The sequence below is a fragment of the Morone saxatilis genome, unplaced genomic scaffold (assembly GCF_004916995.1).
Source record: "Morone saxatilis isolate NCDOM2014 unplaced genomic scaffold, NCSU_SB_2.0 Contig16, whole genome shotgun sequence".
NCBI lineage: Eukaryota > Metazoa > Chordata > Actinopteri > Moronidae > Morone > Morone saxatilis.
In genome coordinates, this window is record NW_023339718.1 from 5463612 (window position 1) to 5474602 (window position 10991).

Below are 10991 nucleotides of genomic sequence, written 5' to 3' on the forward strand. Positions count from 1 at the left end.
ATGATGTGGTCGGTGTGAGGATTTGCTAAAAAATGTCAGAACTCCGTAGTTTTTCAGGACCCCTGCCCAATCTGACCAATTGAATTCAAATTCCAATTCAATTTTTCTTGTATACCACCAAATTCATAACAGAAGTTATCTCAGACAACTTTTCAAATAGACAGGTTAGACCGACTCCCTTAAAAATTATTTCATTATTATTTTATTTACTTAAGTTTACGGGGGATATGTGGGTTCAATAGAGCTGTGACTCTCTGATCAGCTGGCTAACAGTTGCTGAAGAGGAACCTAGGTTGTTTCTTATTTTTTCTAATTAGTGAATGTGATGACAGTATAGCCATATGTCGTTCATTCCACCGCTGGGCTGTTCGAGGTGGTGTCCGATGTGGGGCTTCATTGATGTGGGTCTTCATTGATAACTGGCAGCCTTTTTGGGGAAAGCCTGGTCTGATTAGGAGAGAAGGCATCCATCCCACTTTGGAATGGAGCCGCTCTCCTTATCCAGGAATATGGAGAAGTTTATTTCTAAAACTGGACAGTACAGAGTTGGGAACCAGGAAGCAGAGCTGCTGTCTTACACAACATTCTCTGCTCTTTCCATTAGTACGTCCCCACCCAAAACCCACAGAGACTGTGTCTGTCCCCTGACCACCAATGATTTAAAGAAATAAAATCAAGGAGGAGTTAAACATGAAAATCTAATAAATTAAAAACTAACTCCTCAAGTAGCACAAAATAAAAGATGAAATGGACTGTTAAATATCAGGTCCTCTGTCTCTAAAAGCTGTTTTAGGTGAATGAATTAATATCAGATTATGATATTGAATTTACTTTGTCTTACTGATACTGGTTGTCACCGAGGGAGTATGTTAGTCTAAATGAATCTACCCAACCCAGTCCACATTAATACTCACATCCCCGAGGCACAGGACGAGAGGTGGAGTAGCAGCCATATATGATTGACGTTTTATGGACCCTAAACCAAAACTAAATTATAATTCATTTTGAAAGCCTTGTTCCTTAGTCTTACTCATCCAAACTGGAAAACTCTGCAGCCAGTTTTTTTGTTATAGTGTCCGCGCTCCTGGACCGTACTCTGATTTATATCATGAATTCTCAGAGTTTTTTATCAAGTTTAGTCCTTAAATCAGATAAAAGTAATTATGTGTAGGTGATTTTAATAATTCATGTGTGAGTTGACGAAATGACCAGCTTAGTAATGGCTTTATCATTAATAACTCAATTGGCTTCTGTCAGAGTGTAAATAAACCAACTCATTGTTTTAATCCACTCTTGACTTGTTCTATCATATGGCATTGATTTGAACATTTAATAGTCTTTCCACATATCCTTTCCTATCTGACCCATTATTAATACTTTTTGAATTTCTATTAATTAGATTATAAGCCATTAAGCAAAACTTCTACAGCAGATGTCTATCTGACGGTGCTGTAGCCCAAATTTAAGGAGGAGTTCTATCAGTGTTTAATTTCCAATGCCATTGTCTGAATTTAATAGAGTCCTATAAACAACGTTCAAGTCCCTCCGAAATTGATCATCTTGTTAATAGTGCTGCTGTTTGACCAACCAACCTCCTGAGATGGAAGCACAACTATTGCAGCAGTAATGGTAAGTTAGAGATTAATGTAAGGATAAATAAACAAGTTGCAGGTTTGGTCACAGCTAAGAGAGACAATGACAAAGTTTATTACAACTTTTAAGAGAACAGAAAGAAGTTGAGGGAAATGAATGGCATATATGCTGTCACAGAGCCTCCTCCTTCCCTGAGGTTGGCGATGTGCAACAACCTGGAAGGTAATCTGCTACGCACATTGGCCTTGTCTGATCGGTGCGATGGTGATATCTAAAGGCTCCCAGTGAGAGTACCACATGGTATATGTAATGTGAATATACTATAATAATACAGCATTTACATACATTAATTAAATTTGTCCTATTGATATTGATGAATAAGCAGAACTACGGAGGGAATAAAGAAAACTTAAAAAGGCGCAAAGAAGAATAAGAACAGGAAAGAGAAACATGAAAACAAGAAGTTCGAATCAGAAGAGAAGAAACTTCCTGTTTCATGGAAAAACGATCAAATTTTGACGGCCCACCAACAGGCACGCCTTTTGTCACACAGTCAAAAACAGCACGACTTTTAATCGTGAATGTTTTAGATGGAAGTTTCAAATGTGAAGTCAATCACGATCAATTCCTTAGGATCGAGTCCCTTTAAATTACAACACCCAAAACATGCATCCTGTTGGGTTTTGCATATGGCGCAAGAAGATTCTTTGTACGTCAGGACGTGATCGGCATGTATACCAACTTTTCATACTCATAGGTGAAAATGTGCCGTTGGGGCGTGCTCAAATTGGGTGGCTGTCAGACATTTTTCCGCACAATGTCCCAGAACCATTAAATTGCCAAGTCTCGCCACGACTGAGACCTGTGCACAGAAATTTCAAGGACTTGTTTTGAGTACAAATAATAAGGCTCCAAAAAGCCATTTGAAATGTTTTAATAATAATAATTCCCTAACAATTACAACTTGCACGATTTTGGTTAATATGAAGGCCGAAGAAAGTTAAAGAATGCATGAATTTCAAAGAGAAATACAGCAAGGAACCTTTGCAGCGTTAAAGACAAGCACTTTAAGGAAAAAAGAGGAAACTGAAGAAAAACTTATGAGGGACAAATGAAGAGCAGAACGGAGGCATGGCAAAGAAAAAACCCAAAACAAGTCAAGTCAAGTCACAAGAAAGAAAAGTGAAAGAGCGAGCGACTTGAAGAAAAGCTTGACATAAGCAAAAAACTAAATAAGAATAGTGAAAATTTGTCGCTCGTGATCACGTGAGCATCAGATCATATATAGCAAATGGAACATCTCATCTATCCCTCACACCAGACTATCCAGGGTGTGAGGTGAAGTCTGATCTGTCGCAGCCAATAAAGCTGGAATCTGACCGTGAGAGTTACTATCTGAATCTGAATTCAAAATCACTCGGGACGGTTTATGCTGACATCAGCTTTTACTTTTGAAAACCGAGGAGACATGAGAAATAAGGAGCCATGTTTCTTGATTTATGTATGCAGGATACTACAGATGTTGAATCTTGGTATTCCCTTTAACATTTTCTGTGAGCCTTCGTTTGGTTGGTCAAGTTTCCAAAACAAACCTTCTTTTACAGTCAGACTGCCAGGTCACAGGTCTCATTTATTGTGGAAATTTGAGTTGCTGCCAAGTTTGAGTAGATCATATTGTGGTGCCCCTGGTGTCACTAGTTGTTTGGTGTTGTTTGTGCCAGGTCAGATGGTGGTGTTGACTGGGGGTTAATTGTGCCAACTGGAAGCACCTGGGCCCGGTGCTCCCAAGGCTATATAATCAAGGCCCTGTTGCCCATTCTAGGGTCTCTGCTGCTTCTGGTTTGTATGGTTTGAGTTTCCTAACTTGTTGTTCGATTTGACTGAATTTGTGTTCTTTTCTTTGCAGGCACGCTGCCAGTGGTGTGAGGACTGCAGTGTGGCCTCACCTTATATTTTGCTTGTACACTGTACAACATACACACACACGATCCCTCATACACACCTTAACTACTGACTACACTGATATTCACACTATATTTAAATATTTAGTTGTTCATTTCATAATTTGGACTTTTGTTCAATAAATTACCTTTTTGTTATCCTTAAGTGGTGTATCTCTCTATTTGTCATGCCTTAAGTTAAGAGCCGGGTCGTGACAATATTCATAAAACATGGCTGTAAATTTGTGTGTCAGGACGACTGTTGATGTCACTGGATGTTAAATTCACTTCGTTCTTTCTGTTTGACTGAAGAAAAATATTGTCTCAGTTCTCAGGTGAGTTCAGATACAGATATCTGCAGGTCCTCTTTGGAAGCAGTGACAGGGTGTGTCTAGGTCATATAACTGTAGTTTGGATCAAAGTCAAAGTTATTCTGTCCAATCAGGTTCCTTGTTTTCTGCTGACACACCTTCTGTCTCTTTGTACTCAGCTGTCAGTGAGTCAGTTATCACAGTGAACTCTGTGTGTTCTTTTATTGGAGGGAAAACGACGCAGAAACAATTTCTGGTGAGTAGATTCAAGATAAATATGAACAAATGAAAATATACATTAAGTGTTGAGTTTAATGAGCTGAACCTGTTATGCAGTCTGGAATGTTCAGTTGTTGTTGAGATGAATATGTTTGTAAAGGTCTGGTCAGTCATTCAGGAGAAAGATAGTTGATTGTTGAGTATCTTTCTCGACCCTGCCAACCCAAAATGTTGTTATTTGACAACCGAGGAATGAGACTCAACAATCACTGTCTTCCTCCAGAATGACTGACCCTAACTTCAAACTTTGTGAAGCTGGTATGAAAGTATCACTACTTAATATTACAATGTTGTACAAACTACAGAATCAAAAATAACATCCAAATTTGAAAAACAAGATAATTGTACTGAAGTTCCTTACAGTGTACGTTGGTGTCTAGATTTTTGGTCTCTTTAATTTACCACATGATTAAGATTACAGTGATAAGAAGACTACTTTATCTACTACTGTAAATCTCCCTGTAGTACAATTACTACAATATGTTATATAGTCTTTTTATAGTTCAGGGTACAATTGTATGCAAAAGTTTAGTAAACTAAGAGTTCTGCAGACTTAGATCTCTCTCTCTCTCTCTCTCTCACCCCAACTGGTCAAGGCAGATGACCACCCACCTAGAGCCGAAGGATCTGTCCTATGTCCTAGGTTTCTGCCTCTTAACAGGCAGGTTTTCCTTGCCCCCGTCGCCAAGTGCTTGCTCATGATGGTACCGTTGGGTGTCAGACCTTCATCAGCTCGCTAGGCCTGAGGCAGGTCAACAGTTGTGATTAGGAATCATCAGCTGGTTTCAACCCTTCACAGCTCTGACTCCTTGTGTGAACACTCAGCAACCATGGGTTCCTCTCTATTGATGTCCACAATGCAAGAGAAGACTACAAGGAGTTTTTACAGTGTCAAATGAAATTAGGAGATGGCGGTTTTGGGGAACGGTGGAGGTCTAGATGAGATCTGGAAGCTCAGTGGTCACCAGTAGAAGAAAGTATTTGCACTGCACAGCTCCTACGGTGATTGTGTGAATTTGATTGTGAAGCAGGACAAAGGTGGAAAAGTATATGTATTGTTTTATATAATTAAAGATAAAAAATGAATGAATGAATTTGTAATTTGTCTTGTGTTTCTTACAGGAGTCAGCTTCTCCAGTTGAATCTCTCACTTGTTGGTTTCCAGCAAAGTGACAGTATGGCTGAAACATCTGGTGAGTCCAGTGAAACATTATTATAAATTATGAATATTATATATTAATATGTACAGACTGTATGTTTCTCTCATTCAACTTGGTTTCATCAAGACAGTTTAACAGAAAAGCACAGTTCAGGTAGTTCGATAGAACAATATTATGCCTTAACAATCATACCAACTACGTTCAGTCATCCCAATGTTAATGCATTAGTTCATATTACAGTCCTGTTTGTTACTTAACACATTTCAATGAAATTTGGTAGAAAGTTAGGCCATGAGGAAAAAAAGATTTTCAGCTGAGTTTTTGGAGTTGGTTGGTTAAAATAATATATATTGAGAACAGATCTTCACCAATTTGACAATTCATGCAGAACATTTAGAAACAACAACACAGACAACAGCAGAAACTGTTTCCAGGGGAAATTGTTAAAAGGTATGTAAGTATATATTATAGTAAAATATAAAAAAACACCACTTACAGTTAACGGTCTTCATACTGGATTTTTCCTAAATGCTGTGCATGTGTTTTCAAATGAATGTTTTCTTAAGTTGCAGTGCGTTGAGCTCTCAGGGACAGTGTATTAAAGGAGTACCCATTTAATCATTTGATGCACGTACAACTGCTTTTTTGAAACAGAGTTTAAATAATAAAATAAACCTTACTCTTCAATTGCATCCAATAATCCAACACCTATAAATGATCTCATGTCATTTCTAATGTGCGTGCTAGTCATAAAGCCAGACTGGGTTTTATCTTTAACTTAACGAGCACCATAATAACCCCCCCTTCAGAATCCATAAAATATGATTAAGATGTGTGACTGTTAGTCATAATCATGTGCAAAGATCCAGAAGTCTGTTTAAAGATGAGAAGGACTCTGAAGCGTGCGATTGAAACATACTGAAAAACAGAGATTTTTTCTTTCCCCGATATCACTGTATTTCCTGGCTAAGTTATTCTTACACTGCTGAGAAGTAGCAAAGTCCCGTTTCAGATCTAATAAATGTTCACAGACATAAATACTGGCCAATATAATACCCAATACTGCATTTTAAGGCAGCATCGGAGGAATCTGAGATATTGGTATTGGTATCAGAACGGAACAACTCATTGGTAACATTCACTGTACATACACTGTAAATAGCTTCAGGCAACACGGTTAAATTCACTTTATCATTTAATAGAACAACTTGGTAACATGTGACCCTGAATTATATCATCAAGTTACTTTATATTACAGTTTATATTTCCCTGTGGTTCTGCTTTTTGTATGCTGGACAATAAAGTTAAGATCCAAATGTATTTGTTTGCTCAAATAAGCTAAGATACTGTACTGGTCCTATTAGCAATTTATAATGGGACAAATAAAGCCCTGGCGTAGCACTCTTTTTGACAAACATAAACCTTGTTAAATTATAAATGATTGTCATAAGAAAGCCTATTATAAAATATATATGAAATTAATATAATAATAATAAATATTTTCCTTTCTGTTTCCTGACAGTGTCAGATGATGTGCAACCTGTGAGGCGCAGCAGCTATGATCACCTTCGACCTGTCAGTAAGTCAAACTGGACTGGACTGGATTATTGTGGTTTCTCATCAAATCTAAATCTTCAGTGGTTCATAGATTGTGTGATTTAGCCCCCAAATTCTTAAAGATCTGAAACACACAATGCTGTAATCTCAGCCAGGAAAATTAGAAATCTCACCATCGGCCTACACAGATCACTCTGCCAGCGAAACATGAGGTGATTCATATAAAGTGATTTTATGGAGCAGTGGCTGGTGGACTTTGCTTCCTTTATTTTCTGTGTATTGTTGGAGCAGCTGGAGGATTTCTTGCAGTCTGAATACATTTTGGTGAAGAGTTTTTTTTACATTATAAACTTTTATAGCTTAGCTAACAGTAGCTTACTACTGGATCTGGTCTGGATAGGTGGTTTACTTCCACCTATTCAGACCAGGTTTTAGATTGACAATTCTTGTTAGATGGATGTTTTAGTCTTTTTATGGACTCTGATGACATGGAAATTATAGAATATCACCATTCTTATCCTTTAACACTGACTACAGTGTGAAGAAGGTGACTCAAGTTATATTCCCCATTTTGTCCATGAGGAAGTCTACAAGTATCCCTATGAGAATACAGATGACCTAACTGATGGAAATTATGGGTATGTCTTCAATACTGTTGGGGAATAAAACAAGGCTAGTACCTCTACACTGGATAGTTGACATATTTCAAGTATCGAGTGAACAACCGAGCCAACCTTTCATGACTGTTTTCATTTGTGTTTTCTTTTCAGTGTCTGAGCTGAGGGTTGTTCTGCTGGGGAACAGCTGGTCTGAGAGGAGTTCAGTGGGGAACTTCATACTGGGAGAGACTAAGTTCAACACTGAGGAAGAACCAGACTGCTGTCTGACAGTCAGAGGACAGTTAAAGGAGAAAGAAATAGTTCTCATCAACACTCCAGATCTGCTGCATCCCAACATCTCTCAACACAAACTGACAGAACATGTGAAAGACTGTGTGAGACTCTCTGATCCTGGACCTCATGTGTTCCTGCTGGTTCTACAGCCTGAAGACTTCACTGAGGAACACAAACTGAGACTACAATCAATCCTTGAAAAGTTCAGTGATCGATCATTTGATCATTCTCTGGTTCTGATATCAACACCCAGAGAGGAGAGTCCAGGTTTCATGGAAAACTGTGTGGACTATCCACCCTTAAATAACATCATGAGAATTTGTAGAGACCAACTCTTCTGGAAGAAGACCACTGAACTTCCAGAGCTGTTGGCATGCTTGGACCATATTGTAAAGGAGAACAGAGGACAACATGTGAGCTTCGAAGCATTTGGGGATTCAGCATCTGCTTTACCTGGTCCTCAAAGACAGAAACAACAGGAAACAATCTCTTCTATCTCAGACACGGTTACTGGTGAGTGAGTGTAATGGGTGATCACTTCACCGGCATTAAACCAGTGCCATCACAGAATGCATCCTTTTAATAGTACAATCAAGAATGTTCATTGTTGTGTCATGGTCGAGGTAAAATAATAAATAACTTTAAAGTACAAATAAATAATACCACTAATATCTTAAGAGTCTAGGATTTTCAGAGTGTCGTACTCAAGAACAACGCAGACTGTCAGGTTATCATTCCTCATCCATTACAGTCTCAATGTAATGCCACTGAGTGGGAACTGTCTACCTTCCCCAAAACACAACGACTTTTCTATCTTTGTGTAGAGCTGTGAGATATCCCACTGCACCAATGGTCATGGTTCAGGAAATGCGTATTGACTCAGACAAAGCAGGCGGCAGGATGACTTCACTGATTTATTTGTAATGCAGCTTACTGGCAGGTACAGGTAGGCGGACGGGCAGAGTGTGTAATGGTCAGCAGGGGGCACCTCCATGAGTCTAATGGAGAAATAAACCTGCTTCTTACTTGATTTATTAGCTCAGTGAATGGTTTCCTCACAAGTTTATGGTCTCAATTAGGGACGTCACAATAGCATAAATGTAGTAGTCAATACCAATACCAGTGAAATTCCACAATTCTCAATACCACAGTAAAAAATAGGGATATCCCGGTCGAGGTTTGTTGCTTCTGATCCCCATTTAATATTGAATATCGGCTGATAAAGTCCTGATCAATACTTTTCCTTAATAATACAGGTCAACAGCTCTGCATTGCATTAAGAAAAAAACTGCCTGTCTCCTTATTGTTATTTTATACTTTATATAAAAAAGTGGGCTATAAAACAGCCTAACAAACTCTCTTTGTATATTTTTTTGGTCTTGTTACTGTCTGCAGGGAGTTTGTCTTTGTCTTTAAAAGTGTCCTACAGTGTTTGTTGCTTCCGTGCGGCCTTTGCCTGAGTTAGTTGAATGAACTGTATTCTGCTGAGTGTTTATTTTCCTCATCTGTACATCCTTTGAACAGATTACATTCATTAATTACACTTATTGGCTTTTTGTTTGAAGGGATTTTGTTGCACTAGCAGATCTCTGACCAGAAGCTCAGCTGTCTGAGCTGCTGCAAACAGCACAGCAGAGTGGAGAGACAGACAGTGGAAACAGCTGTACTGGGTACCTGGTACTGGTACCTGTACAGCTGCACTTCTTTATTTGGCGTTAATGGCAGACTAGACTATTTGTAGGTGTATATGCTGCCCTGTCAGTTCCAGAAGAATTCCATCCCTGGTACTTTCAGAAACTGTGGTACTGTAGTCAAACGAGTATTGTCAAGTTTTCAGAATTTGGCATTGTGTTGGTACCGAAGTGTTAGTAGTAACCCTGGTCTTAGTCTCTAGTTTCAGTCTTGCTTGTGATTGACAGCTCATTCTCAGTGAGTCCGTCCAGCTCAACGCACCAAACTCAGATCAAACTGTCAAACTAGGCAGTGCTTATCAGATATGGATCCAGATTTTGTTACTGCGTTGACTATTTCTCTCCTCAAACTCGTAGTACGTCACTGCTGCTGGCTGCAAAACAACAACATTGCAACGGCCATCATGCCCTCTTAACAAGTTTCCCCATGGGGATCAATGAAGTATTTCAGATTCTTCTACAAACAGACAGGTGCCATTACAATAGGTTCGAACTAACGTTCATAACAAACAGAACAGATAGGACGATAAAGGTCCAGATGAAGCAAAAGTAAAAACCAACAATGCAACTTAGAACAGTAGGATAAACTGAACAGCATCTGTGCTGGTAGATGAGTGACGGGACTGAGATGAGATTTCTGTTATGAAAATGACCAGAACACAGTAACTAACTCATTAAGGATTGTTTTGTGGAATGTGGTGAGTTAGATCCCGTTACACAAAGCCTCGATCCTGTGTAAAGCTGAAGGGGCCAGTAGGGCCTTCTTGTTGGAAATGGGATTTCTAAGTTACTACATTCATTTATTAAAGACAGGTTTGGTTCTGTTTACGACACAGATTCTTATCCCTGATTTCTTCCTCTCTCATTGTGTTACAGACTTGGCACTCAGGATTGTGCTGTTGGGGAAAAGTGAGGACAAAAAGACAAGACTTGGAAACTTCATTGTTGGAGACAAAGGGGCTCAATTCCAGAAACCTTCTCCAGTCAAGCAATGTGAGGTAATCTCCGGGGAGTGGAAAGACAGACCGATAACAGTAATTAAAGCTCCAAACATCTTCAGACTGTCTGTGGAAACAGTGGAGGAGGAGATGAAGAGATGTGTTGCTCTTTGTCCACCTGGACCAAATGTTCTGCTGCTGTTAGTGAAACCCTTCACGTTCTCAGAGAAAAAGGCACAAAAACTGAAGTTTACTCTGAGTTTGTTCGGTCAACATGCTTTTAAACAGTCAATAGTGATTGTGACACATGAGGGGATCGGAAGTTCCTCTGTGAATCAGCTGCTTAAGCAATGTGAAGGAAGACAGTACAGGATGTTTGAAAATGACCATAAACGGTTAATGAAGGAGGTTTGGAACATTGTGTGTGAAAACAAAGGAACCTTCCTCACCTTCACTGAAGAGACCATAAGACCAAAGTCTGAACCCATCAGAACATCCTTAAACCTGGTTCTGTGTGGGAGGAGAGGAGCAGGGAAGACTTCAGCAGCCAAGGCCATTTTAGGTCAGACAGAGTTTCATTCAGAGTGTGTTAAACATCAGGGAGAGGTGTGTGGACGTTGGGTTTCCCT

General features: G+C 39.2%; 1 protein-coding gene across 1 annotated transcript in view; it reads right to left on the bottom strand.

Moving 5' to 3' along the window:
• cntrl (centriolin) overlaps nt 1-10991 on the bottom strand; it is a gene marked incomplete at its 5' end in the record, with an annotated part of 184646 nt that overhangs the window by 32841 nt on the left and 140814 nt on the right.